The 25,823-nt window shown below is 50.9% G+C and overlaps 1 long non-coding RNA gene across 5 annotated transcripts in view; it reads left to right on the top strand.

Moving 5' to 3' along the window:
* LOC140622342 (uncharacterized) overlaps nucleotides 1–25,823 on the top strand; it is a 121,432-nt gene that overhangs the window by 51,804 nt on the left and 43,805 nt on the right. For 2 of the 5 annotated variants that reach the window (XR_012022125.1, XR_012022124.1), the window contains 2 exons: nucleotides 427–586; nucleotides 893–1,125. The exons of the other annotated variants lie outside the window; for them this stretch is intronic. This is a non-coding gene — a long non-coding RNA (uncharacterized lncRNA). Of the gene's footprint in view, nucleotides 1–426; nucleotides 587–892; nucleotides 1,126–25,823 lie in introns of those variants that run through there. 5 annotated transcript variants of the gene reach the window in all.

A 25,823-nucleotide genomic window follows, 5' to 3' on the forward strand; every position in this document is an offset into this window, starting at 1 on the left:
ATGGCAGGGACGTCCCAGGAGCGGGTCCCCTTCCCCTCCCCATGGCCACGGGCTCGGGTCCCAGAATTGTCGGAGCCCTCGGGGTCGGTGGGGTCTCTGAGCTGGCCTCTCTCCGCTCCCCTGTGCCCTTTCCCCCTCCTGCACCAGGCATAGCTGCATCAGCCAAGGGCTGCCCCCCGCCCCCCGAGGTTGTCACCGCAGAGCAATGCCCGCCCCCCGCCCCGGGACAAGGCCCCGGGAGGAGGACCAGCAGCCGTCAAGGTGCCGGGTGCGTGGACTGGCTGATGCCGTCCAGGCAGGGAAAGCCCGATGGCTGGTCCTTCTCAGGGGTGGCGTTCCCAGTGCCCCAAGGTCCGGCCAAGGCCCCTTGGCTGCCCCCTCCCCAGGGGCCAGGGCTACCCAGGTCTTTCTTCGGCTACTTCACAGGCGGTTGACAGGCTGATAAGCTCGATGATACCAGGGGCCGCGGCGTTTGCAGGCCGCTGGTGGTGCCAGGCACCAGGCTGCAAGCTGTGGGCGAGTCCTCGCGAATCCCACGGCAGCTCACTGGCTCCTCCTCGCTCCGTGGGGCCGTCTTAGAACCGAGGTATGGCGTTTCCCCAATTCTGCAGAGACCTACGGGGGAGCTTAAAGCCTGAAGATATCTGTCAAGTTCCTCCAACCTTTGCACATTCAGACTTATTTTCTAATCCCAGCAACTTCCTGTGTGGGGCTCCCGGTGTTTTCCCTGCTTATCTAACGGGGCAGCAGGAAAAGCATCTTTCCGGGCGTCCCGCCATCCCCGCCCTCCCGCCCCCGGGTCGGGCTGCCCTGGGCCTATGATGAGGACGAGGATGGAGGGTGAGAGGAATCGTGACCATACGTACTGCTCTTTCTTCCTGCTCTTTTCTAGAACATATTACAGCAGAGGAAATATTTTAAAAGCCGTGGCCTCGTGGGATCCTGTCAGTATATTTTCGATCTGTCCTTCCTAAAGGAAACCCCCTCTGTTACGGGTTCGCAGAAGCTCAGTCCTGAAAAATTGGAAGATAACCAGAGAAATTCTTTAAAGTCCTAATATTTCAGAGAGAAACATCTTAGCCCAGCGGCCATGAAATTAATGAAATTCTCTTGCTCTCTTTTTAAACAAATGAAAAAAGCTGAGACCAGGGAAAATGCAGTAACCCGACCGGCGTCCCAGGCGCGGGTCCTCGGCTGCCCGCTCTCCGTCGACTGGGCGCCCCGCCTCCCCTCCCCTCCCCTCCCCTCCCCTCCCCTCCGAGCAGAGTCAGGTGAAATTCTCACCACTACGGTTACACTCACATTGTTTTTTTCCTGGCCTAAGGCGGGATTGACATACGGGATTCATTTTCTCTTCCAACTCTAATATATTTGAAGTGGTTGCTAGAAGCACAGGATTGGGCAGGGCTCTGAACGTGCATGTGGGCCCAATGGGAGGGAGGCCCGCAGGCGGGTCCCGTGTGTGCCGCGGACACAGGGTGGGGACAGCAGCAGCCCGCCGGCGGCCAGCCCCGGGCACAGGCATGGCCACCCCGGAGTCTTCTTCAACAGAGGACGCCGTTTGGAACACTATGTCGCCGTTCACAACTTGTGATAAATCAGTCTTAGCGGCAGTTAGCGACCCCTGGAGCGAGGGGAGATCTGCAGAGACGCAGAAGGTACGTGGTGGCTCGGCCAGGGCAGGCTCGGGTGGGGGGCTGCGGACGTGGGGGTCAGGGTCTGGGCCAGCAAGGCCAGTCGGTGCCCAGTGAGGGCCTCGCGTGTCCCCGGCCGAGCCGTGGCTGCCACCAACAGGCGGAAGTGATTTGGAGATTGCAGGTGGGGACGCTCTAGGATGACCACGCGGCCCAGTTGGTCTGCGAGGCAGGACTTCCCGGTGTTAAAGCAGAGGCTGTCCTAGGAAAACGGGGGATCGGTCACCCTCGAAGGCGCTAACAACGATTTTGCACGCGTCCTCGTTGAAGGTGAGGCCTGCCATCGTCCTACGGCCATGGTGATGGGAAGTCACGGCTGCAAAACTGCTGTAGAACAACCCCGAGGCCATGGCTCACGGGCTCGCTGCTCAGGGCTGGCCTCGGGAGGACTCCGGTTGGAGAACGGAACGCGAGTCTCCTTCTTGGTTTTGTCGTTATCCTTGAGCCTGTGGTTTCCAGGCGATTTGTTTCCTCGTGGACACGCTGAGCACAAGGGGCGCGGGTGGACTGTGGAAATGCACTTAAAGCTTTGACTCCCGACGAACGCACCCACGTGCCGTTGGCTTACGTAAGTCACGGGGCTGAGCCCAACGCCACCGGAGCAGATAACGTGCTCCGTTCCCGCAGATGCCGTATTCCTGCGAGGTCCTACGGCGGGCGCGCAGGAGGCCACCCCTCCCATAAGGTGCAGGTGAAGAGGGGGGACGGTACTCCAGCTGCGACGTCAGCAGGTCACCTGGGTGCATGGTGCCCACCAAAAATGTGTGCTGCTCCACGGGCTGGAGCGATGGGTGCCCCCCAACTGCTCGGTAGGTGTGCAAACACCTCTAGAAGGGGATCTAGAAGGGGATGGCCTCTAATATAGAGGGGTGCACGGTCTCCCGATAAAAGGCCCTTGGCTCCTGTGTCGTCAGATGTCGGGAGCTCCTAGGGCGGCTGAGCAGCAGGTGCGCTGATGACTGTGAAGGGACCTCTCCCCCTTTGACCTCCTCGCCCCTCGCTATCTGGAGTCGGTCGGTCGGTCGGTCAGTCAGTCGGTCTTCCCGCTTCCGTGTCTCTCCAGCTGGACAGCTGGCTCCTGGAGGCCCGGAGAAGCGTGGGAGCGCCCCTTGGCCCTTCCCGCCGGGGAGACAGGTGCTGCGCTCGTTCCGGGGCTGGCGTGGCTGCCCTTGATGCCTCTCGTCCCCTCCACCGCTTCCGATGCACCTCACCCGGTGGTCGGCGTGGCTAGCTGGTGTTCCAAACGTGCTTGACCTGAAAACCAGGCACGTGACTTCTTTAGGTTTCAGAATTAATTGCAAATGTCACTACCTGCCTTTCCCGCACCCCTGTCTCCATGGTCACTGTGTGCGTGTGTGTGCGTGTGTGTGTGTGTCGGGGGTAGATTTGCTGAAATCATTCTGAATGTTTTCTATGATCCCAGCTTTACATTTCCAATTTTGGATACTTTAATTTTTTTCCTTCCTTCTTTCCTTCCTCCCTTCCTTCCTTCCCCTTGTCCTCCTCCTTTTTCTTCCCTTTTTTTTTTTTTTTTCCTAAGCAATGAAAAGAACAGCGAGATGGGGGAAACAGGAAAAGTCAGCCAAATATTAGATGAGCTCGCATGAGACTGAACCTTCTCTGGCACATAAAGGAATTCAGCAGCCTCTCTTTCTTAGCAAGAATCAGATGTTCTTTAATACTTAGGGTCCAAGGCTCAGAGGCCCTCAGGTCAAACTTGGCTTTCAGCTCTGAAGACTTCCAGAAAGCAGAGTCTGAGCTTGTTGCATAGCAGAAGCCACAGTTTCCTTTCAAGCTAAAACATTGACTCAGAGGCTCAACATAAGGCCACTGGCCAAGCCAGCTGTGCTCTCTGGACACACACAGCTCCCCCCCGCCCGCCCCCCTTGATTCTGCTTTATACAAGGTGGAAGGAACACAGCCGAGCTCTCCCTACTGAAAACAAACTTGTTCCTAACGAGCTGGCTGCATAACAAATCTCATTCTATAGAATCCTGCTCTCTCACTGACTCGAACAAAACAGTGGAAAATACTTTCTAATAATAATAATAATAATAAAAAGTGGCCTCTAAATGCCATAGCACCACGTGACAGGTCGAGAGGCCGAGAGAAAACAGGAGGCTCGTGTCCCTTAGATCACAGGTGCTGTAACCGGATGCTGGTCGGTAGACGTCCTTCGGTGACCTCCTGCTGACAGGTGAATGGACAAGATGTTAAAACCCGAGGATGAAGTGGGTGTGGGATCACTGGGGGCATTTGCGCTCCTTGTTGGCGGGTTTTAGGGTTGTGATCCCCCCGCCATGTCCCACTGTGACGGCCACGTACGCTGACCGAAACGCTGAGTGCTTTTCAGCACGTTGGGCCCTATTGTGTCTTCTGCCCTGAGGAATGTGTTACTCCTGTTGCCAATAACTCACTGGGACTGGTTTTCACTGGGTGAATGTCAACGGCGGGAGGGGGAAGGTGGCGTGTAGTTGGAAAAGAGTGAACTTTCCTTCCCCCCTGGCCCAACTGATCAGTATTTGTGACATGTGTTGTATCATTTCCTAGGTTTCTGCTGTCTGTGTTCTGATCAATGTGGTCAAGCACGTTCCATGCCTCAGTTTCCCCAAGTGTAAAGTGGACATAAAGACAGTTGATCTACCAAAAAGTCTCCACTGGGGCACTTCTGTCTTCTATGCAGCAGTTTGAAACGTGGAGGGTGTTATTTGGGTTGTTACAATGGCCGTGTGGTGTTGCTGGTATTGGTGGGAGGGGGCCAGGGATGCTCAGTGTCTTGCAACTGAGCACAGGACAGTCCCACACGATAATTTGTCCCCCTCCCCCGCAATGAGAAACATTGCAAACAGCTACGAGCATTTTGTGGAGTCTAAGATGGCAAACAAATGCCAAAGAATCCATCGCTAAAGTCATTGCCATTTTTATTTATTTATTTATTTTTAAACATTCAGCTTTTTATTTTTTAATTTAAATTCCGTTGATTAACATGTATTATTAGTTTTAGAGGGTAGAGGTCAGTGATTCATCAGTCTTTCTTTTTTCTTTTTAGGATTTTATTTATTTATTCATGAGAGACACACAGAGAGGCAGAGACACAGGCAGAGGGAGAAGCAGGCTCCATGCAGGGAGCCCGATGTGGGACTCGATCCCAGGACCCTGGGGTCATGCCCTGGGCCGAAGGCAGACGCTCAACCACGGAGCCCCCCGGGTGTCCTGCGTGACTCTATTTTCATCTTTCTGAGGGTCCCCCACGCGTCTCCACGGTGGCTGCCCCCCCTGCATCCCCACCCACAGGCGAGAGGGCTCCCCTTCCCCACCCCCTCCCAGCACCCGTTGATCCTTGTGGTGTTGACTGTAGCCATTCTGACAGGGGCGCGGTGGGATCTCATCGTGGTTCTGGTTGGTATTTCCCTGATGCCGAGCGGCGTTGAGCATTATTTCACGTGTCTGTTGGCCATCTGAATGTCTTCTTTGGAGAAATGTATGTTCGTGTTCTTTCTTAACTGGATTTTTAAAATTTTTTGATTTTTGGGTGTTGAGTTTGCTAAGTTCTTTATAGATCTTGGATACTAGCCCTTTACCTGATATGTCATTTGCAAATACCTTCTCCCGGTCTGCTGCCTTTCTTTTGGTTTTGTCTTCTATTTCCTTTGCTGTGCAGAAGCTTTTTTATCTTCATGAAGTCCCAATAGTTCATTTTTGCCTTTATTTCCCTTGCCTTTGGAGATGTTTCTAACAAGAAGTTGCTGGGACCAAGGTCACAGAGGTTGCTGCCTGTGTTCTCCTCTAGGATTTTGATGGATTCCTGGCTCACATTTAAGTCTTTCATCCATATTGAGTCTATCTTTGTGTCTAGTGTAAAAATGTGGTCCAGTTTCATTCTTCTACATGTGACCGTCTAATTTTCCCAACACCATTTATTGATCAGACTCTTTTCCATTGGATATTCTTTCCTGCTTTGTCAAATATTAGTTGACCACAGGGTTGAGGGCCCATTTCTGGGTTCTCTATTCTGTTCCACTGATCTATGTGTGCTGCTCCACGGGCTGTGCCAGGACCACACTGTCTTGATGGTCACAGCTTTGTAGGACAACCTGAAGTCTGGCATTGTGATGCCACCACTTTCGTTTTCTTTTTTTTTTTTTTTTTTTTGTTTTTTTCTTTTTTTTGTTTTTTTGTTTTTTATTTTTTTTATTTTTTTTATTTTTTCGTTTTCTATTTCAGCATTCCTCTGGTTGTTTGGAGTCTTTTCTGGTTCCATACAAATTTTAGGATTATTTGTTCCAACTCTGTGAAAAAAGTTGATAGGATTTTGATAGGGGTTGCATTGAATGTATAGATTGTTTGGGGGAGCATAGACATTTTAACAATACTTATTCTTTTAGTCCATGGGTATGGACTATTTTTCCATCTCTTCTGTGCTTTCTTCAGTTTCTTTCATGAGCATCCTATAGTTTTCAGAGCACAGATCATTTGCCTCTTTGGTTAGTTATCTTAGGTATCTTATGGTATTTGGTGTAAATGTAAATGGGGTTGACTCCTTAATTTCTCTTTCTTCAGTCTCATTGTTAGTGTAGAGAAATGCCACTGACTTCTGGGCATTGATTTTGTATCCTGCCACGCTGCCGAATTGCTGTGTGAGTTCTAGCAATCTTGGGGTGGAGGCTTTTGGGTTTTCTAGGTACAGTATCATGTCATCTGCAAAGAGGGAGAGTTTGACTTCTTCTTTGCCAATTTAAATGCCTTTTATTTCTTTTTGTTGTCTGATTGTGGAGGCCAGGACTTCCAGTACTATGTTGAATAGCAGTGGTGAGAGTGGACATCCCTGTCTTGTTCCTGATCTTAGGGGAAAGGCTCCCAGTGCTTCCCCATTGAGAATGATATTTGCTGTGGGCTTTTCATAGATGGCTTTTAAGATGTTGAGGAATGTTCCCTCTATCCCTACACTCTGAAGAGTTTTTTTTTTAAGGATTTTATTTATTTATTCACAAGAGACACACAGAGGCAGAGACACAGGCAGAGGCAGAATCAGGCTCCACGCAGGGAGCCCGACGTGGGACTCGATCCCCGGACCCCGGGGTCATGCCCCAAGCAGAAAGCAGACGTTCCACTGCTGAGCCCCCCAGGCGTCCCCACTGTGAAGAATTTTAATCAAGAAAGGACGCTATACTTTGTCAAATGCTTTTTCTGCATCTACTGAGAGGATTGTATGGTTCTCGTCTTTCCTTTATTAATGTGATGTTATCACGCTGATTGATTTGCAGGTGTTGAAGCACTCCTGCAGCCCAGGAGTAAATCCCACCTGGTCGTGGTGAATAATCCTTTTAGCGTGCTATCGTAGCCAGTACCACTGGGTACTGTCTTGGTGAGAACTTTGGCATCCAGGGATAGTGGCCTGTAATTCTCCTTGTTGGTGGGGTCTTTGTGTGGTTTTGGGTGTCATTGCCGTTCTTCCTGAGAGTACTGTGCTGATTCTTTGAACAGTTGCTGCCTTGTGATAGGACTTGCTTTGGCTGTGCTCTTACCCGTGCGCAGAGGGGAGCTCTTACTTGCTCCTTGGTGTAAGACAAGTGAGCTCATCGTCCGTCATCTAAGCCCGTTTAAGAAAATACCACCACTGATCACAACGTGGTACCTCTGAAGTGAGCACTTACTCCTATTCTAAAGGTGTAAGACCAGGAGCGCTCATGCTTTATCCCGCTTGTTCTTTGTGGCAGCCCTTGTAGCGGGTCTTGGGGATATCCAGCCCAGAGATGGGGAGACTGGTTAGCAAGCCTTGCATGCTTCATTTTGAGTCAGTACCAGAGCTTGCCAACGGTGGTGAGGGCGGTGCATTGCTTAGGTAATAAGGTATGCTTCCTCCCCCCGTCTTTGCTTCCCTGCTCTTCCTCCCCTCGGCCTTAAATAAAGAAACTTGAAAATTGAAGTGTGAACTCTTTAACAAAGGCATCGAGGGCCACCAGCTTAGTTTGCATGCACACAGCGTACCTCCCAGCGGGAGGGATTGTCAGATAGGTGAGGCCTCGTTGTGATTGATGCTGGTGGGAGTCGTGCAGTGCGGCAGTCCCCGGAGTCCTCAGTGCTGCTGCCTCTGGAGCTTACAGGGTGTCCAGACCCTGCAACCCCCGGGGTGGACCATGGTGAGGCTTTGGGACGCACGGAGCTTGGCCCTCCTGTGAAGGCTGCTTTACCTTGGCCCTGGCCTGGCATTGAGGGGCAACGTGGCCCCGAGAATCTTCACTCGCCGTGGATACCAGGCATTTGTACGCTTTCTCCTTCCGAGGCCTTTGCTCTACACATTTGTGAACTGGGAGATACCAATAAGATGGGAGTTGTTTACCATTATAAATGTCTCTCTCTGTCTCTGTCTGAAAAGAGGAATCGCTTTTATAAAGATCAACTTTAGTTATAAGAATATATGATGTCATTATAGTTTTGGTTTGTTGAAAGCCTAATAATTGGATTATCGTTGTGGGCCGTCATTAAGTAGAACATCACTCTAGATTACAGGAGCAGCTTAGCCTGAGTCACAGAGCATTCTGTGGGTTTGTTTCCCCTAGAGAGGCGGGCCACCCCCTTGTCTGCAGTAATTGTTTTTTCAGTGGAGCTACATACAGGGATGTGCCGTGTCTGCATTTGCCATTTTTATTCCAACGAATAAGAAAAGCTGCTTTTTAATCTGTTTAATTCATTTTCACAGATCAGTGCATTTGCAGAAGTGGAGAGCAGGGACATGAGGTGAAATGGGGAGTCCTGACAAAAGCAATTGGCAAAGGCACAATTGACGATAAATGAGAATCTTGGAATTCTATTGCCAAATTATGCAAACCTTTCCAGAAAGAGCAAGTCACAGCAGATCAGATAACTGGCTCACAATTAACAGCGACAAAGAGCAGCACCACTGTTGGTCTCACCCCTTCTGTGTGTCCACCCATGGGTGTCCGTGGCGAGGGCGTGAGTGTGGCGGGAGGGCAGGGCCCTGCAGTGTTCAGAGCCCTGGCTGCCCAGCCCCTGGTGGGTGTGTCGGCGCTGGAGGCGCTGCAGCCTTACCTCAGCTGGGCCTGGGTGCAGCGAAGTGCTTGCTTGGTCACCGCGGGGCTTGTGTGGATGCCCGGGGCCGCAGGGCTGGCCCACATACGCAAGGGCTGCCCCTTGGTCAAGCAAAGACAATCTCAGTAGTAAATCCCTGTAAATTTGCCTGTGAGGGCTCAACAGTGCTGAAACTGCCAGGTCCTGAGGTCTTGAAGACATTCCCCATCAGCCCGTAAGTGTGTATTTTGGGGGTGTCTGGAGAGCCCCGTGATGTGCTCCGGGTCAGCCTGGATCCAGGCCCCATGCGCTGGGGGCTACAGCCTGGCTCCCTGCTGCCTCCATCCTAGGGCACAAGCCTGCCGCATTCCGGTACAGAACCCGGTGTGCTCCTTGGGCATCAGGGTCCGATGGATGGATGGATGGATGGATGGATGGATGGATGGATGGACGGAGGGAGGGATGGATGGAGGGATGGATAGATGGGTGGATAGATAGACGGATGGACAGAGGGATAGATGGAGGGATAGACGGAGGGATAGACGGATGGATGGATGGATGGATGGAGGGATGGATGGATGGATGGATGGACAGAGGGATGGATGGAAGGATGGATGGATGGATGGATGGACAGAGGGATGGATGGGGCAGGAGGGAACGTGGGGCCATCTCGTCTGTCTTCACAATGGCCACGTGAGGTAGGGAAGGACCGGATTTGAACGTGACAGCTCAGAAAGACACAGGAGACACTGAAGAATCAAGTGTCAGGGTCAGGGTGGTGAGTGGGGGTCCTGCCCAAGGCTGCTCACAGCCACCCCCAGACTCCTGGACCGCAGGCCTGCTGGACTGCAGCAGGGAGGCAGGAAGGCTAGGTTAATAGTTCGTTTTCCTTCCTTCCTTCCTTCCTTCCTTCCTTCCTTCCTTCCTTCCTTCCTTCCTTCCTTCCTTCCTTCTTTCCTTCCTTCCTTTTTTTTTTTTTTTTAAATAATCAGTACACCACAACCCAGCTAAAATGAAAAGGCAAATAGAGCCTATTTTTCCTCTTTGTTGCATTTGTCAAGCCAGATTTTCTTTTTTTATGTATCCTGCTGGATCAAAAGCATCTGGAAAAGCACCCAAGCCAGTTCCCACTGTTCCCCTTTGGTTCTGACAAAACAGAATTGCCAACTCAGATTGTGCGCTGCCTCCTTAGCTCCCAGAGCCGCCGGACAGCAGGGAGCCGGCCCTGTCCCCTCGAGGTCAGTGCTCCCCCGTCCCCACCACCCCCGGGTTTGCCACGGAAGGGTCTCAGTGCAAAGACCAAGCCACTTGGCTTAGCAACCCAGGCGCCGTCGTCGTCAAGTGCTCAACCCTGTGTTTTATAAAGACTACGAGGGAGGGGGCATTTTCTTGCAGGAATACTGCTGGCGAAACAGAGCCGGTGCCGAGGTTTTAGGATCCCTACGCAGTTGTCTATTAAAATGCCCTTGGACCTTTTCCTGCCCGTTGTTGTTCATGGTCTCTCCCTAGGGGCCTCCCACACGGAACCTGTGGATGATAGAAATCGCCGCGTAGGGCAGCCCGGGGCAGGGAGCTTGGAGCCCGGGGTCCCTGACGGCTCTAGTAGCTTCCCTGGGGGTAGGCCGTTTGCCCAGCACCGTGACAGATACCTCCTGACTTTGTGCTGGGAAACAGCCGTCTTAATTCAAGGCGTTGGTTCTCCCTTCAAGGAACTTCCAGTCTAACTTACGGAAAAAGAAAGGCCAGCATCGTTGTTCTGTAGTCGCTTAAATGAGCATTTGCAAAATGATCCTTTTGGGTGGTCAGTGGCAGGGCTGCCCCTGCCTGCCAAGGTCATCCGATGTTGATGCTTTATTTATTTTTTTAAACCCCACAGAATCGCCTTGTTTTTGTGGCACAGCCATTGCTGGCTGTCGGCTTTCAGGGCTCCAGGTACCTGGAGTTCAGTCCTGTCTGGGCGTAGCTGGGACCTTGGGGTCCAGACACACTGCTGCACTTGCTGGCATAGAAGGCACATCCTCCCCCAAATGTGTGAGACTCCCCCGAATCTAACGAGTCATGGTAACGAAGGGAAAGGGACACACGGAATCGGCTTCCTGGCAGCTGTGTCCCCCAGAGGGCACGTGCGCTGCTCTGTTCTTAGGCCTGTGGTGTGATGTGCTCCCAGGAGGGGGTCAGAAATCGTGGGTGTGCGGTGACCATCTCAACAAGCCACATTTTGAAGGAAGGCCGCGGCGGGGTGTTCGCGGGTGCCGCTCTCCACCAAGACGGGATGGAAGTCCACGAAGTGCCCCCCATGCTCCAGGGAACCCACTCCTCTTCCACATGTATCAGGTGCCCCAGCACATATGCTTGTCGACCTTTTAAAATCTCACGCGACCAAACCGCCCTTGGCCAACACCCCGGCCCCTTCGGAGAGAACCACTCCTAAACCATCTCCGGGTGGTTTAGGGACTTCCAGGTGTTTTTCCCTCCTTTACCAGAGAAGGTCAGGAGGGAGGAGGGTTGGGCGGGCGGATGGGGAGAGTCAGGTGGAGCCTGAGCTGCCCGAAGCCCACCCTGCCACTAGCCGCTGACCCATGTCGGGGGTGACTGGGAGGCTCGGCTGGTGCTTAAGAATAAAAAAAAAAAAGTGCAAATCTGCTCTCGCAGCATCAGCCTCCATTCTAACCTGAACCAAGTGGGTGGACCTGCCCTTCCTCCCGCCCCACAGCCTCCACCTGCCCTTGAGTTTTAGCTTATTCTGATTTTATCAGCACCAAGCCAAGGTAGGGGGCTGGGAGGTACAGGGCCCCACTTGGGCTGGGTCTGCAGGGGAAGCCGGCCAGCAGTCCCTAAAACTGCTCGCTGCGTCTTCCTTGTCATGTAAAATTTTTCTTTCTTTCTCTCTCTCTCTCTCTTTTTGTACTTAGATACTTTTTAAAAATAACTTGGTTTTGAATTGGCCAGCGACCTGTTTGCTCAGCTGGGTCTCCATTGGCTTGTGGTTCACATTTCAGGTGGTTTTTCAGTTTGACTGAGCTCCTCACTCCCCAGGAAGACAAGCTAGCCCCTATTTAGCATTTTTTGCTGACAGTGAACCAGCAGGCTTGCTGTTTGAATCTACATCTGAATATACTATTTGGCAAAAAAAAAGAAAAAATTTTTTTTCATTTTTAGATCTGTTGAATTTGGTTGCTTTCCTTTGGCCCAAATGCTCCTCTGTCATATTGTTCTACATTTGTCTGGAATTTACTCTTCTGTGGCTCCTGCAGCAAACTGTGTCCACATTTCCCGCTTTTAGGAACAAATGGGAGACAGTTTGAGTCCAGACTAGAGTGTTCATCCATCAAAATACAGTGACAGGAAGCACCTATAGAGTGTCCACGGATGGGGACGCGCCTCCGTGGAAGATTGCATTTTGAAAACAAAATTATCCCTTAATCTCTTAAATCAATCAAACCTCCACACTTAGCAGTAAGTGTGTCAATGATGAACATATGTGTGCTCCTAATAAAGGAGTAATAAATCATTACCATGCAGGTGCAGTAGTATATAGTAAGATTGGCACATTCGCGCTACCCGTAGAATATTAAGGATAGAAACTAGGAGATTGTTTCCCTCATACGCCAATTTCAAGCACCATTTTTCTTCAGACTTAATCTTGGGATTCTAGATTTGATTTAATGTTGGTAAACAAATGCGGGCAAACAGACGGGCTCGTAGAAACGCTCCTTTACAGAATTGCCAGGGTGGTTGTGGCGACGTATTGACCTAGCTTGGGAGTTGTGAGACCTGGTGGCATGAGGAGATGGACATAGAGACAGTATAAAGCATTACTACTGTTAAAGAAAAACCAGAGATTGACAGTAAAATGGTCAAAGCAAGCTTTATTCAGAAACCATTGCAATAGGGGGGGGGGAAAACTCTAGAGCTGGGCTCAACCCCAGATACAGAGTGGACGGGTGGAGGGTCGTAGCCAAGGAATAGGGTGGTAGGACCACTGGATGGAAAATCAGTGAGAGGCACATGGGGGAGGGAGGAGGGGAGGGTATTGGTTAAGCAGATCTCACTGGATTCTCATGGAAGTGGACCCGGGTGACCAGACACCACCGGGGGATGGCAGGGGATGAGCAATGTGACCCCACAGGGACAGTGATCAGATCCTGAGAATGGGGGATTCTCTCTAAATGGACTCAGCGAAGTCCTTGCTGAATGTGAGCGATACGGGCCCAGTGAGGAAGAACACCCAGGCTGAGCACCTCGAGGAGCCCGATTCGAGTCTGCCCACTCAAGGACAGAGTCTTCGTCACTCCAAAGAAGCATAATTGGATGAGGCTCTTCTGGTGAAAAACATTTTTTTTTCTTTCTTGCTGGCTGACCTCCATCGGTGGTGAGAGAGAGAAGAGTTCGTTAGTCGATCGTAGAACCTGGGCCTCAGCAGCTGCAGCTACACTTTCTGGAACAGTCTGCCTCCTTTGGTTACCATGATGGAGAGGAGGCCGGAGAGCCGCACAGAGGCCTTCATTGCCTCAGCCCACGAGGGCACACATGCCGCTTTCTCCTGCAGCCCGTGGGCCGGAGCCGTCACGTCCCTGATCCTAGACACGGTGGTGGGGGGATGGGCTTTGAAGAGTGTGTATGTAGGGGGGAGCTTAGTGAGAATCACCGTGTTCCACGCTTACATGGCTTTGCAATAAATGTTTCCTTTAGGAGCAAGGGCAAATGAAAATGCTGCAAACATAGGCTAAAAATAGAAGGAAATTCTTAAATTGTCCAAGATGTTCCTTATAGTGTCGAGTCAGCACAATTAATAAAGCATATTTATGCTTATGTGTATGTTTATAATTTAAAACATCGAACAAAAATAGTTGCATGGGATTTCCTTACCGCAGGTGCAAAAATTCTCAAATAATGGATATTGGAATATATTTGCAGGACTCTAGTGTCCTTTGAAATTTGGAAACCATTTTGGAAAGTGACAACGTAGGAGTGTTTTTTTGGAGTATCCCCTCCCAGATGTGTTGCCCCTCTGGAAAATGAGTGAGGAAAGCCCTTTGTGGGCCTCTCTTACTAACAGTCATTGGACGCATATAAAGGAAACTGGAGGCCTTCTAGTAGTTTCTTAGCTAACAATAGGGAAATTTACTAGTTATTTCAGAGAAATTAGTGGATAACGTGGCGTGCAGTGCAAACTATGCTAACTCTGACAATATTGGACATTTAAAAGGTCAAAAAAGCCTCTAGTATGGCAAAAGGAAAATTGCAATTATGTAAATAAGGGGTTTCACTATATTCCTTGTGTTAATCTCTTATCCCCAAAGGAGTAAATGGTTTTAGTGTATGGTGTACAACACAGAGCCATTAAGTCCATAAAAGCAGTATTTAGTGGAAGAAATAGAAAAGTCTAATTTAATTTAAAACTGATGCATCATGGGGAGCGTCTGGCTTTCCAATATCAGTGCTTCAGAGCCATGACTGTGGGGCAGATACGGTCCCCCGCTGCAGAGGAGGCCCTGAGACGGACCATGGTGAGCCCTGCAGGACCTATGGGCCAGGGGTCCATTTTATGCCGTGAGCGAAGCCAGCCCGTTTTCTTTTTGACCAAGACACATGACGATGAACAGAAAATTTTGATATCCAAATGTCAAGTCGGTTAGAATTAACTAGTTTGTTGAACAGCTGAATCAAATTTTACAAACTCGGGCTCATTTGGGGTCCTCGATTCCTTCTCCGCATGCTGATTTTCAAGCTGGTGCCCATTATGCTGCTCATATTAAAATGCTATGAAAGCAAAGCATTTTGTGTTGAGTAGTTGAGCAAACTCTATTATACAGTAATTATACTATCAGTATAGAATCTAATTTTGTATGGAGGAGGGGGTTTTAACCAAATGAAAGAGGAAAACTCACAAACGGTATTTCTTCATTATCACTATGGGATGGTAAAATTGCAGAACTCTGCTAACTTGGGAGGCTACTCTCCAGCCTATTTCTACTAAATGAAATTAACTCCCGCTTTGCTGGATTTTAATAAAATGTAGCCACGATAACAATGACTGTAGATTCCAAAGGGTTGGCTCCGGTTGCTGCCTATTGAGCATGCGGAAGGGTCTCTGTCAGTGACCAATCATAGGCGCACTTGCTCCGTTATTCACGCTATTTTAAGCATCGTTGAGACTCAAAGCCTCGGGGTTGCAAATGAGTAGGACCACCTTGGATCTAATTCTTGCTGACAATAGGGATGCTGGAAGATGAAGGGGGAGAGGAAGACCTAGTTAGCTGTGTAGCTGTGGGATCAACCGAGATACTCGAGTTACTTATGAAGTAATAAGATTGGTTGTTTCATTTATAAAATTTAATTAAATACTCATTAAATGCCTACCGTGTGTAGGGCATTCGGTTAAGGGACTGGATGAGTAAGTGTAGGGTTTGTTCTTGGGGATTAATATAATCTGTGTATCAGTTGCATTGATTGATTGATTGCTACGTGCATTTAGAGAATTAAATTGACCACAAAGACAAGGATTATCCGCTGTATGGATTATCCAGGCTCTTCATTGTTCCTTTTCCTCTGACTCCTCCAAGAGCTCACGTCCACCTCCTCAGGTAGAAAAATGGGCAAAAATAAATGGAGATGAAATATAAAAGCTAATTTTGTTAGCTTTTATTAACAAGCTAATGCTTGTTAGCAAACCTGGGACACTGGATAGTTTAGAGCAAGAAAACATGCCAGTAAGGAATCACAGACTAGCAGATTCTCATCCGCCTGATGCTCTTGACAGCTAAATAATGTATGTATTCATCGGCTGTACACACAATCTATGCGCAAAGACATTCATATACACACATAAGTGAATATTATGAATAGTTATGTAGTACACACCCTGCACCCCGTGTCTGCGGTCTGCGAGAGCGAACACGAGAAGAGGAGCAAATTCGGCCGGCGTATTTCAGTCCGCGTTCCCACGGGCAAGGGTCACTACTGGTTTGAGGCCCTATCCGTGGAGGCAGGGTCAGCACCGTGAACCTGTAATCCTTCTTTGGAATGTGTGGCTTGCCCAGTAAAATCTCCTTGTGGAAAACGGCTTTTCATTGATAAGTCTTAATGCGTTAACAGATATGGGAAACCTTACGGGGAAGAGAAAACATTTCCGTGATAAAATGAAATCCGAGACCGGGTGACCTCGTTTGCTCCACTGTCCTTTTCCGCCAAGAAATTCGCCATTTTTTTCCTGGTGTCATTTACTTTGGGTTCTACGTTTCTTCTTCAAACTTGAGAAGGGAAACCCCGCTTCCAGCAGCAGTTCTGGCTTCCCCGTTGGCCAGGAGCTCAGGGCGGGAGGAGCCACCCCTGAAGAAGGGTCCGACTCTGCCTCCTGCCCTTCCTCCGCGCGGTGTGACCACATCCCCTCGGGGGACCGCGGGGAAGTTGGCAGGTCTTGCCACCCAGGGCTCTTCCCCTCAAAATGTGACCCTCTTGTGCTGCATTTTCCCATCTTTTGGGACAGGAGTGACGGCACTCTTCAACCTGCAAGCGTCTGTGGCTCCCACATGAAGCGTCGGGCTTCAGGATTCCTTGTCATCGCAGACCAGGGGGTCCCTCCCCCAGCTCGGGGAAGTTAGGGGGAGATTCTTGGTGATTTGGATCACACAGGCATCCAGTCCTTGGACAAACGTTAGGTCCAGCCCTCTGGGCAGGACTAGCCCCATCTAAACCACATGGGGCGGGATCCCTTACAGAAAAAAGTGACCTGAAATACTGCTTCAAAAGTGCAGTAATTAGGGTAAATAGAACGACATGGGAGGGCTGGGCACTGTGTCACTAATGCCTACGGGGTCAGATCTCTCAGTGCCCAGTTAGCTCAAATGCCCATGTGCCTTTATGAACTTGATTCCCATCCATCTCTCTTAGACTCCTTGTTGACCCTGGTTCATCCAGAATGTTCCAACGGTAACTGTTGAGCAAAGAGAGTCAATCCCTGAGGTCCACAGGGATTTTCTCTTGCCTTTGCTTTCATTACCAGACGGCGTCACTGGTGAAAGCCGATCCCGGCCTGTCCTGATGACATTTGTCCCTTCCCAGAGCCTCACTGGCTGTGTCTTGGGCTCCGGCATCCCAGCTCACGTGCACAGATCCTCTTTGCCAGCACTCAGGCCAGGACAGAATGATTTCCAACCTCAGGTTAACCCTGGGCAGGTTTGGACATTTCCCACGGGTTTTGGGGCCGACAGGATGGATGGCAAGACCAGAGAGGCCGTTCCTGTGGGCTCTTTCCTGAGAACCTTGGGGTCTTGCCTTGACACTGCACTTGGTCATGGCCCCCATCCTTGCCCAGCGCTGTCTGTGCTTTTGAGTCTTGGTTAGAACCCGAGTAATTTTCTCTCGGGAGTTATCTGGGCTCCTTAGGCAAATCGGGTTAACTTCTCACATACCGAAGGGAGGGGCTGCTTTACCTTCCCAAGCTTTGGGAGGGCACGTTTCTCCTTAAAGCAGGGGGTACTTTTCAACTTTAATTTTTACAAAACGGCCAGGCTACTCTTCCAAGAACAACAACATCTTCCCCCAAGGAGACTTTCTCTTTCCAGATGGCAAAAGGCTGGCGTAATTATTTTAAAGCTCTCCCTCCCTGGGCATCCTGTTAGCACAAATGTAAACCTGGATTTCTGCCTCGAGCGCGCCCCTCCCCATGCGTCCCCGGGCTCATGAATGAATGGCATCTCTTTCTACTCGGAGGCCCGAAGCAGACCCCGGGGAGCGGGGTTTGGCCCCCCCCAACGCCGGGTCCCTGCATTCAAGCAGCGGGCGAGGACTGCCGTTCCTACGGCGTGAATCCCGATCCCGTCGCCTCCCTTCCCTGCCCGTTCCTGCCGCCTCCATTTACCCGCAGCACTTCTAGGCCGCCTCCTCCTGACCTGGGCCACGCTGCAGCCTGGGCGTTTACCGGGGTCCACCCGGGACCTGGCGATTCCCCGTGTCTGACCTACGGGGGCTGGCCATCCTGTCGGTGGAATTCCAGAAGCAGCTCGGCACCTTTGTCACCTCTGCAGCCCAGGCCCTCAGTGTGTCTGTCTCTGCAGTCTTTGTCCGTCCGAGCCAGGGAGCTCGGCTTTACCGGAGGCTCTGGGCTCTCTGATGGCTGGGCCCATCACGGCGCAGTGCTCTCTAGAAGCTTCCCTTAATCCACGTTCAGGTGGCCGACACGGCCCAGCCTGGATCGGATGCCCCTGCGTGGATCCTGGGTGCTCTCCGCCTTGTCCCCCACGTGTCCCATCTCTGTGTCGTCCCTCCTGCGGACGAGGCCGTGGACCTCGTGGAGGCACCGCCGCCTCTGCTCGTGCCTCCCCACACTCCTGGAGGCACCTCCTCTGCGTTCATTCAAATGGTAAATGAAGGAGTAGGTGTCGGAAGGCGGCAGGGGCTGAGGGGGACGTCTTCCGGGGGGCTGGGGGGGGCTCTGGCCACGCGTTCTCAGTCCTGGATGAGCCGCACACCCCGGCACGAGGGCCCACGGCCTGCCGGCAGAGCTGTGGGTGCCAGGGGGGAGGGCGCGGCTGGGGTCCCCGACCACGTCCCCCGTTGTCCACCTGCCACTCTGCCCCTGAGGGAAACCACCGACGCCCCGCGGGCGCCTCCCCAGGAGCAAGTGCATTGGAGGCCCCGCGATGTCTGATCAGGCCAACTCGGCAGTTCCGGTGCCCTGGACCCAAACTCATAGTCCCGGAGGTAAATCCTACCACGGCAATAACGATGCAAGCTGGCAACACCCACTTTCTGACCCGGGGAAGGTCTCTTTTCCTTCTGAAAACCGTATTTCCACCAATAACATTCAGAAAGCTGCTTCTCTGGGCTGGAGCCCGTGTGATGAGGTTAGACGCGGGGGGCGCCGGCGCGGGCTATTTGTCCCGAATTTTCTCCGCTTAAAAAATGCATTTAGGAAACTATCGCAATAGGAAACTATTCAGTTCCTATAAAGCAAAATATGCATCTATTCTTTTTTTACAGTGCATTTTTAAAATGGCAGATCACAAACTACTGACCTTAAGAGAAATCCAATAAATCGTTAAAATGCTTCCCGAGCAGCTCGCCCGCCTGGCGTCCGCAGATGCGTTCGGACCTGAGCCCCGGGCCGGCCACCTGGGTCTTGCGCGGCGGCGGCCGTCTGCCGAAGGGAAGCCTCCGGACCAGGCCGCTAGGATTTTCTTCAGGCACCAAATGTAGCATTTCCGTGTCTGTTTCCCGGGGCGGAGGCTGCGGAACCCAAATCGCTGGTTTCTCTGCGACCCGCGTGCGGAAACGTGCCATCGGCAGAGACCTGCTCGCCAGAGGGGCCCCCCCGCCCCCCACCCGGGCGGGACCCGAGGGCTGTGGTTTCACCGTCTCCCCCCTTGATTATTCTCACCTGAGGAAGTGGTAGAAGGGCCGACAGGGCCGCACCTGTCACCCCCAGCCGCACACATCATTTGAGAATGGGTTTGAAGATACATATTTGACTCTAAAAAATACTTGTTTTGTTAAGAAAATTTTTTACTTTTTTTCTTGGTGGCGATTTTTAAAACTTGGTCACTTAATTAGAAAACGAATGCCCCCCCCCCAACTTGGACAACTCGAGACAGGCAGACGTATTCTCAAGTCGCCGCTCCTGATGCCTGCAAACCGCCCTTTATTCCCCTAATTCTTGTTTTTTGTGATTATCAGACGTACGGGCGCAGGTCCAGGTTGGCTTCTACCATTCAGAAGTGTTTACGCGAGGCTCATTCTGGGGGGGGCTGCACCGCAACCTGCTCTTGCTCCCCCATCGCGGACCCTGCGGCGCTCGCCACCGTGTGTGCCGTGGGCTCGGCGCCCGTGGGCCTCAGGACGGTCCAGGCCCGGCCGCTCCTGCTCGCTGGGCTCCGGGCCTCGGGCCCGGGTCGTGTCTGTGGCCCCGCGCAGGTCGCCGGCAGCTGTCGTGAGCTGGTTCATGGGCTGCGGCCCGGTCGGACCCAAGGGGCCCCGAGTCCCGCCTGTGCTGTGGGCCCACTGACCACGACCACAGCCCCAGAGCAAGCGCCGGCCGCCAGAGACAGGGGACGGTCCCGCGGCCAGTCGGGTGGCTTCGGGGCTGCGGCCACTGCCCCCTGGAAGCGTGGCTCAATGCTGTGGGGCCTCGGGGCGTCGTGGAGGCACCACAGTGGGTGGGAGCTCGTCGGTGGGGCGGCCGGGCCTCTGCGGAGGCAGGACAGGTGCATCGGCCCCGGGCCCAGGTTACATCCGTCTCCTAGGGCGGCCCCGGGGACCCCACACTAGGTGGCCTGCGACAGGCCGAGGTCGGGGGTCCTGCTCCCCACGGGGCTCGGCCTCGCTGCCCCAGCATCTGGGGCCCCAGGTGTTCTGGGCTTGGGGGCGTCTTCCCGGCAGCTCCCCGTGTGGCAGCGGCTGGGAGGATGTACCCCTCGGCCACCGAGGGCCGCCAGCCAGGGCCCACCCTGGTGACCACATCTTCACCGAAAGCTGCGAAGGCTCTGGCCCCAAATGAGGTCACGCTCACGGGTGCCCGAGCTGGGGATCCCCGTGTCTTCCTCGAGGGCACACCGGTGACCGCCTCGGAGTCCACGCTTCCCCCCAGTGGCGCAGAGTGTGCTCTGTCCGGCCCTCCGGGAACCAGGTGCAAAGTGACGGGACAAGGGCTGCAGGGACACACAGGGCGCCCACGGTCAGCCGCGGGCAGCACCCAGGGGCGTGTGGGGCCTGGGCCAGCACCACGGAGGTGCCCCGGGGGAGGAGGGACCCGTGGGCTGGCGTGGGGGGACGAGAGGGGCCGTGGGGTGGTGGGCGCCCGAGGGTGACCTGGCCTAGCGGCGGGGCCAAGCGCAGGGCGACCTCGGGGCGTCACAGCAGCCACGGCAGCTGGCGCTGACCGGCCGCGGGCAAGTCCGTCTCCTCGGAGGCTCCCGCAGACGGCAGAGGCCCGGCCTCCGCTGCAGAGGCCGAGCTGGAGAGCTGCCGCCGGGCCGGAGGGTCTCCAGCCTGCATGTGGGGAAGAGAACAAAACAGAAGTTGGGGGTTAGGCCGCAGCGAGGACCTGGCCAGGGACGGCGCGGAGGTTCGGGCCCGAGGAGGCTGTGCCTCGATGGGGAGAGGAGGCCCCGGAGCTTGGGGCACCTTCCTCTGCGGCGCGTGGAGCCGTGCCCGGGGCAGACGGCAGGCGGCCTGGCTCCGCGGGGCCCACCTGGACCAACCGACTCCTCGTCCAGCAGCCGAGATCTCAGGCCACCTGCACAGAGGCGCCGACGGGGCTCTGGTCCCCTCGGGTGGGAGGAGCCTGGGACCCGAGGGCTCCCCAGACCTGCTATAATGACAAGGACGACGACTTCCTTTCCAGCCACGTGAACTGTGACTCCGGCGGCTACCGTTGGGCGATGTCTGGGGGGACCTGCTGGTAGGTGGAAAGGCCCGGTGAGCAGGGTCTTTGAGGGCGAGTGCGGGGACGGACATGGTGGGCGATTCAGCAAATCTTGAGTTTTCCGTGGCATAATCACTGAAATAAGAGTGGGCGACGAGTAGTGCGAGCGATCCACGATCTGTCATCGCCGTTTGGCTCTCTTCCCCATCAGAGATCAAGGTTAAAATAAATACTCCTGAAAAAGGCGAGTACGGGGCCACTTCCTTTGACCATAGAAGTGTCCTCTCAGCCTGATAGAACTTTGTTTCCCTTTCTGTCTTCCTGGAAACACCTATTTTCTTTCACCTCTAGGACTTGGCAGCGTTTCCCCTCAGCTTCCCTGGGAAGAAAATTTACCTTAGCGACTAAGCAACTAATTAACTCGATGAACTTTTCCCCTCCTCCTTTATCAATATTCAATTAACCTGAAATCACTTCTCGGCCATGCTCTGTAGTTTTATAACTTTCTGAGCAAAGAGTTGAAATGGGTGAAGGGCTACGGAGGAGGTGGGCGAGGACTGCGTCGGAGGCGAGAACATGGACCGATGGAGACCCAGGACGGGAAGACCCATCTGCATCCCCCTGCCTCCCCCCGTTAGCATATTTTAAGACCCCCCATGTGTGATTTAGATGCAACTGTTGGGAATGGAAGGGACGGGGACAGAACTCCGAGGCGACCGGGATTAAGTTTCTACTATTCAGCAGAATGAGGCTGAGAAGCAGAAATAGGCCGATGGAAGGAAAAGGCTTACTTTTTTTTTTTTTTTTTCCCAGTTTGAGTTTATGGACAGAGATTCATATTACGGTTGTCAAAAACAATGGAGGATAATGAAACAATACCCACCAAAACTGTCAATTTTTTACTTTGATGATCAAGACGTGGAATGTGGTCTTTCCCTAAAAGAATGGAAGGAGAAATGAGCTGGATAGTAGCCCTTCTCCCTGTCCAGTCCCTGCAAGCTGGTTTGGAAATCCAGATCTTTCCTCAGTTCCTCCAACTGGATAAACAAGTTGTCCCACTGGGAATTTCCAAGGCTACATCCAGGGCTAGGTTTGCTTTTTCAACCTCCTTATCAATCACCCTTGCACCCTAGACAGTGGTTCTGTCCTGCACGTGGCACGTATTTCTTAACTATGACCATCCTTTCTGGGAACAAATGGGGGTTAGACAAAATAAATTCTATGCTGCCAAATTAATCATTTAGGCGAAATGAGTGAATTAATATGTCAAAACCCGAATCATCTCAGTGACCCTTGGGTGCTGACTGCCTTTGTGCTCTGAATATTTTGATGATCTTATTAGAAATGCCTAAGGAAGTAGATATTACTGTCCCCATTTTACAAATGGGGGATTGAGGTCACGAAATGTTGGTTAAGGCCACACACCAAGTCGTCAAAGACTTGGGAGTTAGATCCAGATGGTTTAACGCCCAAGACGTTCACTCAGGCCTAACTATGCTGTCCGCGTGAGCAGGGAAGAGAAATGGTTGTCCTACTTAAGCACATACCTTCAAATGCCATGTCCAGGGATGCTCCGGCCTTGACCAGTTATCAAATAAAGCTGATGCTTCCAGAGGTGCCAATTAAGTGTGTATATAAGGGGCTGATCCTACATACTGTCCCGAGCGGTGAGATCTCTCTCTCTCTGTTCACTATGTACACGTGTTTATGAGCAGCTGACCTCGGGGCGGAGGGCTGCCGTATTTAGCAAACACAATGATAAGATGCCCACTGAAATGGAAATTTCAGATACATGATGGAAAACGTTTGGAGTAAGTAAGTTCTATGCAGTATTGGGGACATACTTGTAGTAAAAAAATTATTTGAAATGCAAATTTTATTGGACACCTTGCATTTTATCTGGCAACATATTGAGATTTTCTCTCTCTCTCTCCCTTTTATACACACAGACAGCTACCAGCTCACATATTGTGATGAGAGCAGTGTCCAGGAGGACATTCCGTGTGTGTGCACGTGCGTGCATAGTTCAAGGGTGAGAATGTCGGAACTGGAAAGACTCAAGGAGATTGAGGACACTGAGGGTCTTATAGACAAGACAATCACTTTCTCGAGGTCCCACAGCCAGACTGGGGCTGGAGCTGGCACGGGAGCTGACTCTGAGCCAGGACTTTTCCTACCCTGGTGGCTCTGCACTGTGAGGTCGAGTTTCTGCCTCCCTGCTTACTTCCACAATATGTTGAGAAGGGGTGCTTCTCCCTTCTCTGGTGGGGATGGTGATGGTGGTGGTGATGGTGGTGATCATGACAATAGTTGACTTTTTTTTTTTCAGTCCTAGGCATTTTATCATAGTATTTCATCTGTTCATTAGTCTAACCAACAAGGTAGCTATACCTTGTTGCTAAGGTTAACCCACTGGCTTTTCATGCTGCGAACTCTGTTTTACTCTCCCTAAAAATACGCCAAGAACAACAGGACACTTTTTAAAAGAAGTTGCAGGAATTTGCAAAGAGGGAGTTGGGGGGAGTACATATCTGTGCTTCTGAAAGCTGACCACTCTTTCTTTGCTTCTTGTTTCCAAGGGGTGGGAAGGTACTGCAATTGGGGAGGCAACCTATCTGGTAACTGGTCCAATATACATAACCCTCAGAGACTTCCCAAGTCTCCTCCTTCCTTCTCTATAAATCCCAGCATGTTTTGCAACTGCATTTATTTTACTGCTTTGAGGAGGTGGGAATATCTGGGAGTGTGTTTCCTTTAAGGAAGGATGAAGTAAGAATATAATGCAAACACTCAACCCTACATTTGGAAATAGTTATATTTGATGTGATTAATTTGGAAAGAGCTTGCAATTCGTTGGCATATATGGAAGCATAAAAATCACTACCATCTACTGAGCACTAACGATGGGGTAGACATGGTGTAAGGCACGCTATTGTATCTCTAGTTCCCCCAACAAACATGGAGATAGGCATTATTGATTGAATTTCTCAAAAGAAGAAATATGAATCTTTGAGAGGTGAAGGCATTTCCCAAAGGTCACATAGGAAGTGAAAATGTTGAGGATGGGACTCAGGATAATCCAACTTGAAAATCCATGTACTTTTCATATATTCATGTTAAACATTTTTTGGTTGGGGAATACTTACCGTTATTTCCTCTTGGAGTTTCACATACCTACTAGCATATGAAAGACTCCAAATTCCAGTAACAAAGAAGTCTATTTGACTTTTCTTTTTAGCTCAGAGTTTGCATATAGAATGTACATCCATTAATACTCTAAGAAGTCCGTGTTTAGAGTCACTTTACCCATCCAGTGGTACATTTAAGATCACAAAGGTTTTAATACAATGCCATCCATTTGAGGCTCAGTTAATGACCTTAAGAGGAATTCTTTACAACATGGAAGAGAAAACTAAGAGGCAGGAAAAATATAGTAATTTGAAATACTTGAAATGCTGTCATGTGAGAGATTAGATTGTTTTAAAGGTCGAAGAAATAAAACTAAAACCAATGCATAGAAGACACAGGAAGACACATTTTGCTTCTACTTAGGTTCTAACAGTCAGAACTGCCAAAAAATAGACTAGACCACCCATTATTGGAGGTGATGGACCATAGGTAGCTCCATGGCTACCTGTGAAAATGGCATTCTGGCATCAACTGACTGCTTCAATTAGATGACCTTTAAGGGTTTTGACAATTAGGGTTCTATTTTTATTTAAACTGGCTAATTCTATCCAAAATGTATCAACTTAATGATGAGCAGTTGGTCCACCAGTTTATATTTGTATAGAAAATAGCCAATTGTACAGCAAACAACAAATTATATGCCTGATTTTTTGAAAACTCTGTAATTGTTTTTGGCAGCACACACTGCAGGATATTGATGCGGATGTCTACATTTTCTTCCAGAGACAGACATTCATCCTTCGTGTGTGTTTCACTTTACAGGGTTGGTTACTGACTTAATCAGGGCCTTGGAATTGGTTTCAGGACCAGTGTGGATGGTGTAGAATGGGAATGACTGTCTGTGGTGTTGGTGTGTCAAGGTTGATGTCTTTCCTCTTAGTGATAAATTTGAGAAGATTGGTCTAGGGTAGCACATGAAGCTTTAAATCTCTTTGTTTTATTACTTAAGTAAACCCACATGAAATATATTTATAGTGTTTATAACTAAATATGCTAACCAAACTCTCAGAGAAGAAATTGCGAAAACATTAAAACTCTCTAGTCCCTAGCAAAGAACGTAAACGCCCACCATGACCTCAAATGCTACAGTGCCTTCAGGGCGCAGAGTATTTGTCTGTTTTTGATGCAATTTATGGAATACGATAATATGGTGATGTGCTTGATTCCATTAGACAAGCTACAAACAATTTCCAAGTCAGGAAAGATGACTCTCTCATACGCATGCATTATAAAACCATGATAATCACCCAAGCTACAAAACTAAGTGTATTTTTTTCTGCTAATGTGTGTTTGCTGCATTTTGTGTTTTGATGTCTGCTGATTTGCCCACAGACAAGCAGTAGCAGGCACTAAAGTAAAAAAAAAAAAAAACATATTATGAAAAGGCTTATGTAATCTCAGTGCCAGGTTTTCAACATTGAGCCCCCTGCTATAGGGAAATTCAATTCCCTATTGAATATCTGAGGGTCCCTGGAGAGTACTTTCATGTCCTGATCACCCCATACCACTGGTTCCCACTCCCTCCTACCAGCCTCTGAACTGCTGCT

Source organism: Canis lupus, chromosome 31 (assembly GCF_048164855.1).
Source record: "Canis lupus baileyi chromosome 31, mCanLup2.hap1, whole genome shotgun sequence".
NCBI lineage: Eukaryota > Metazoa > Chordata > Mammalia > Carnivora > Canidae > Canis > Canis lupus.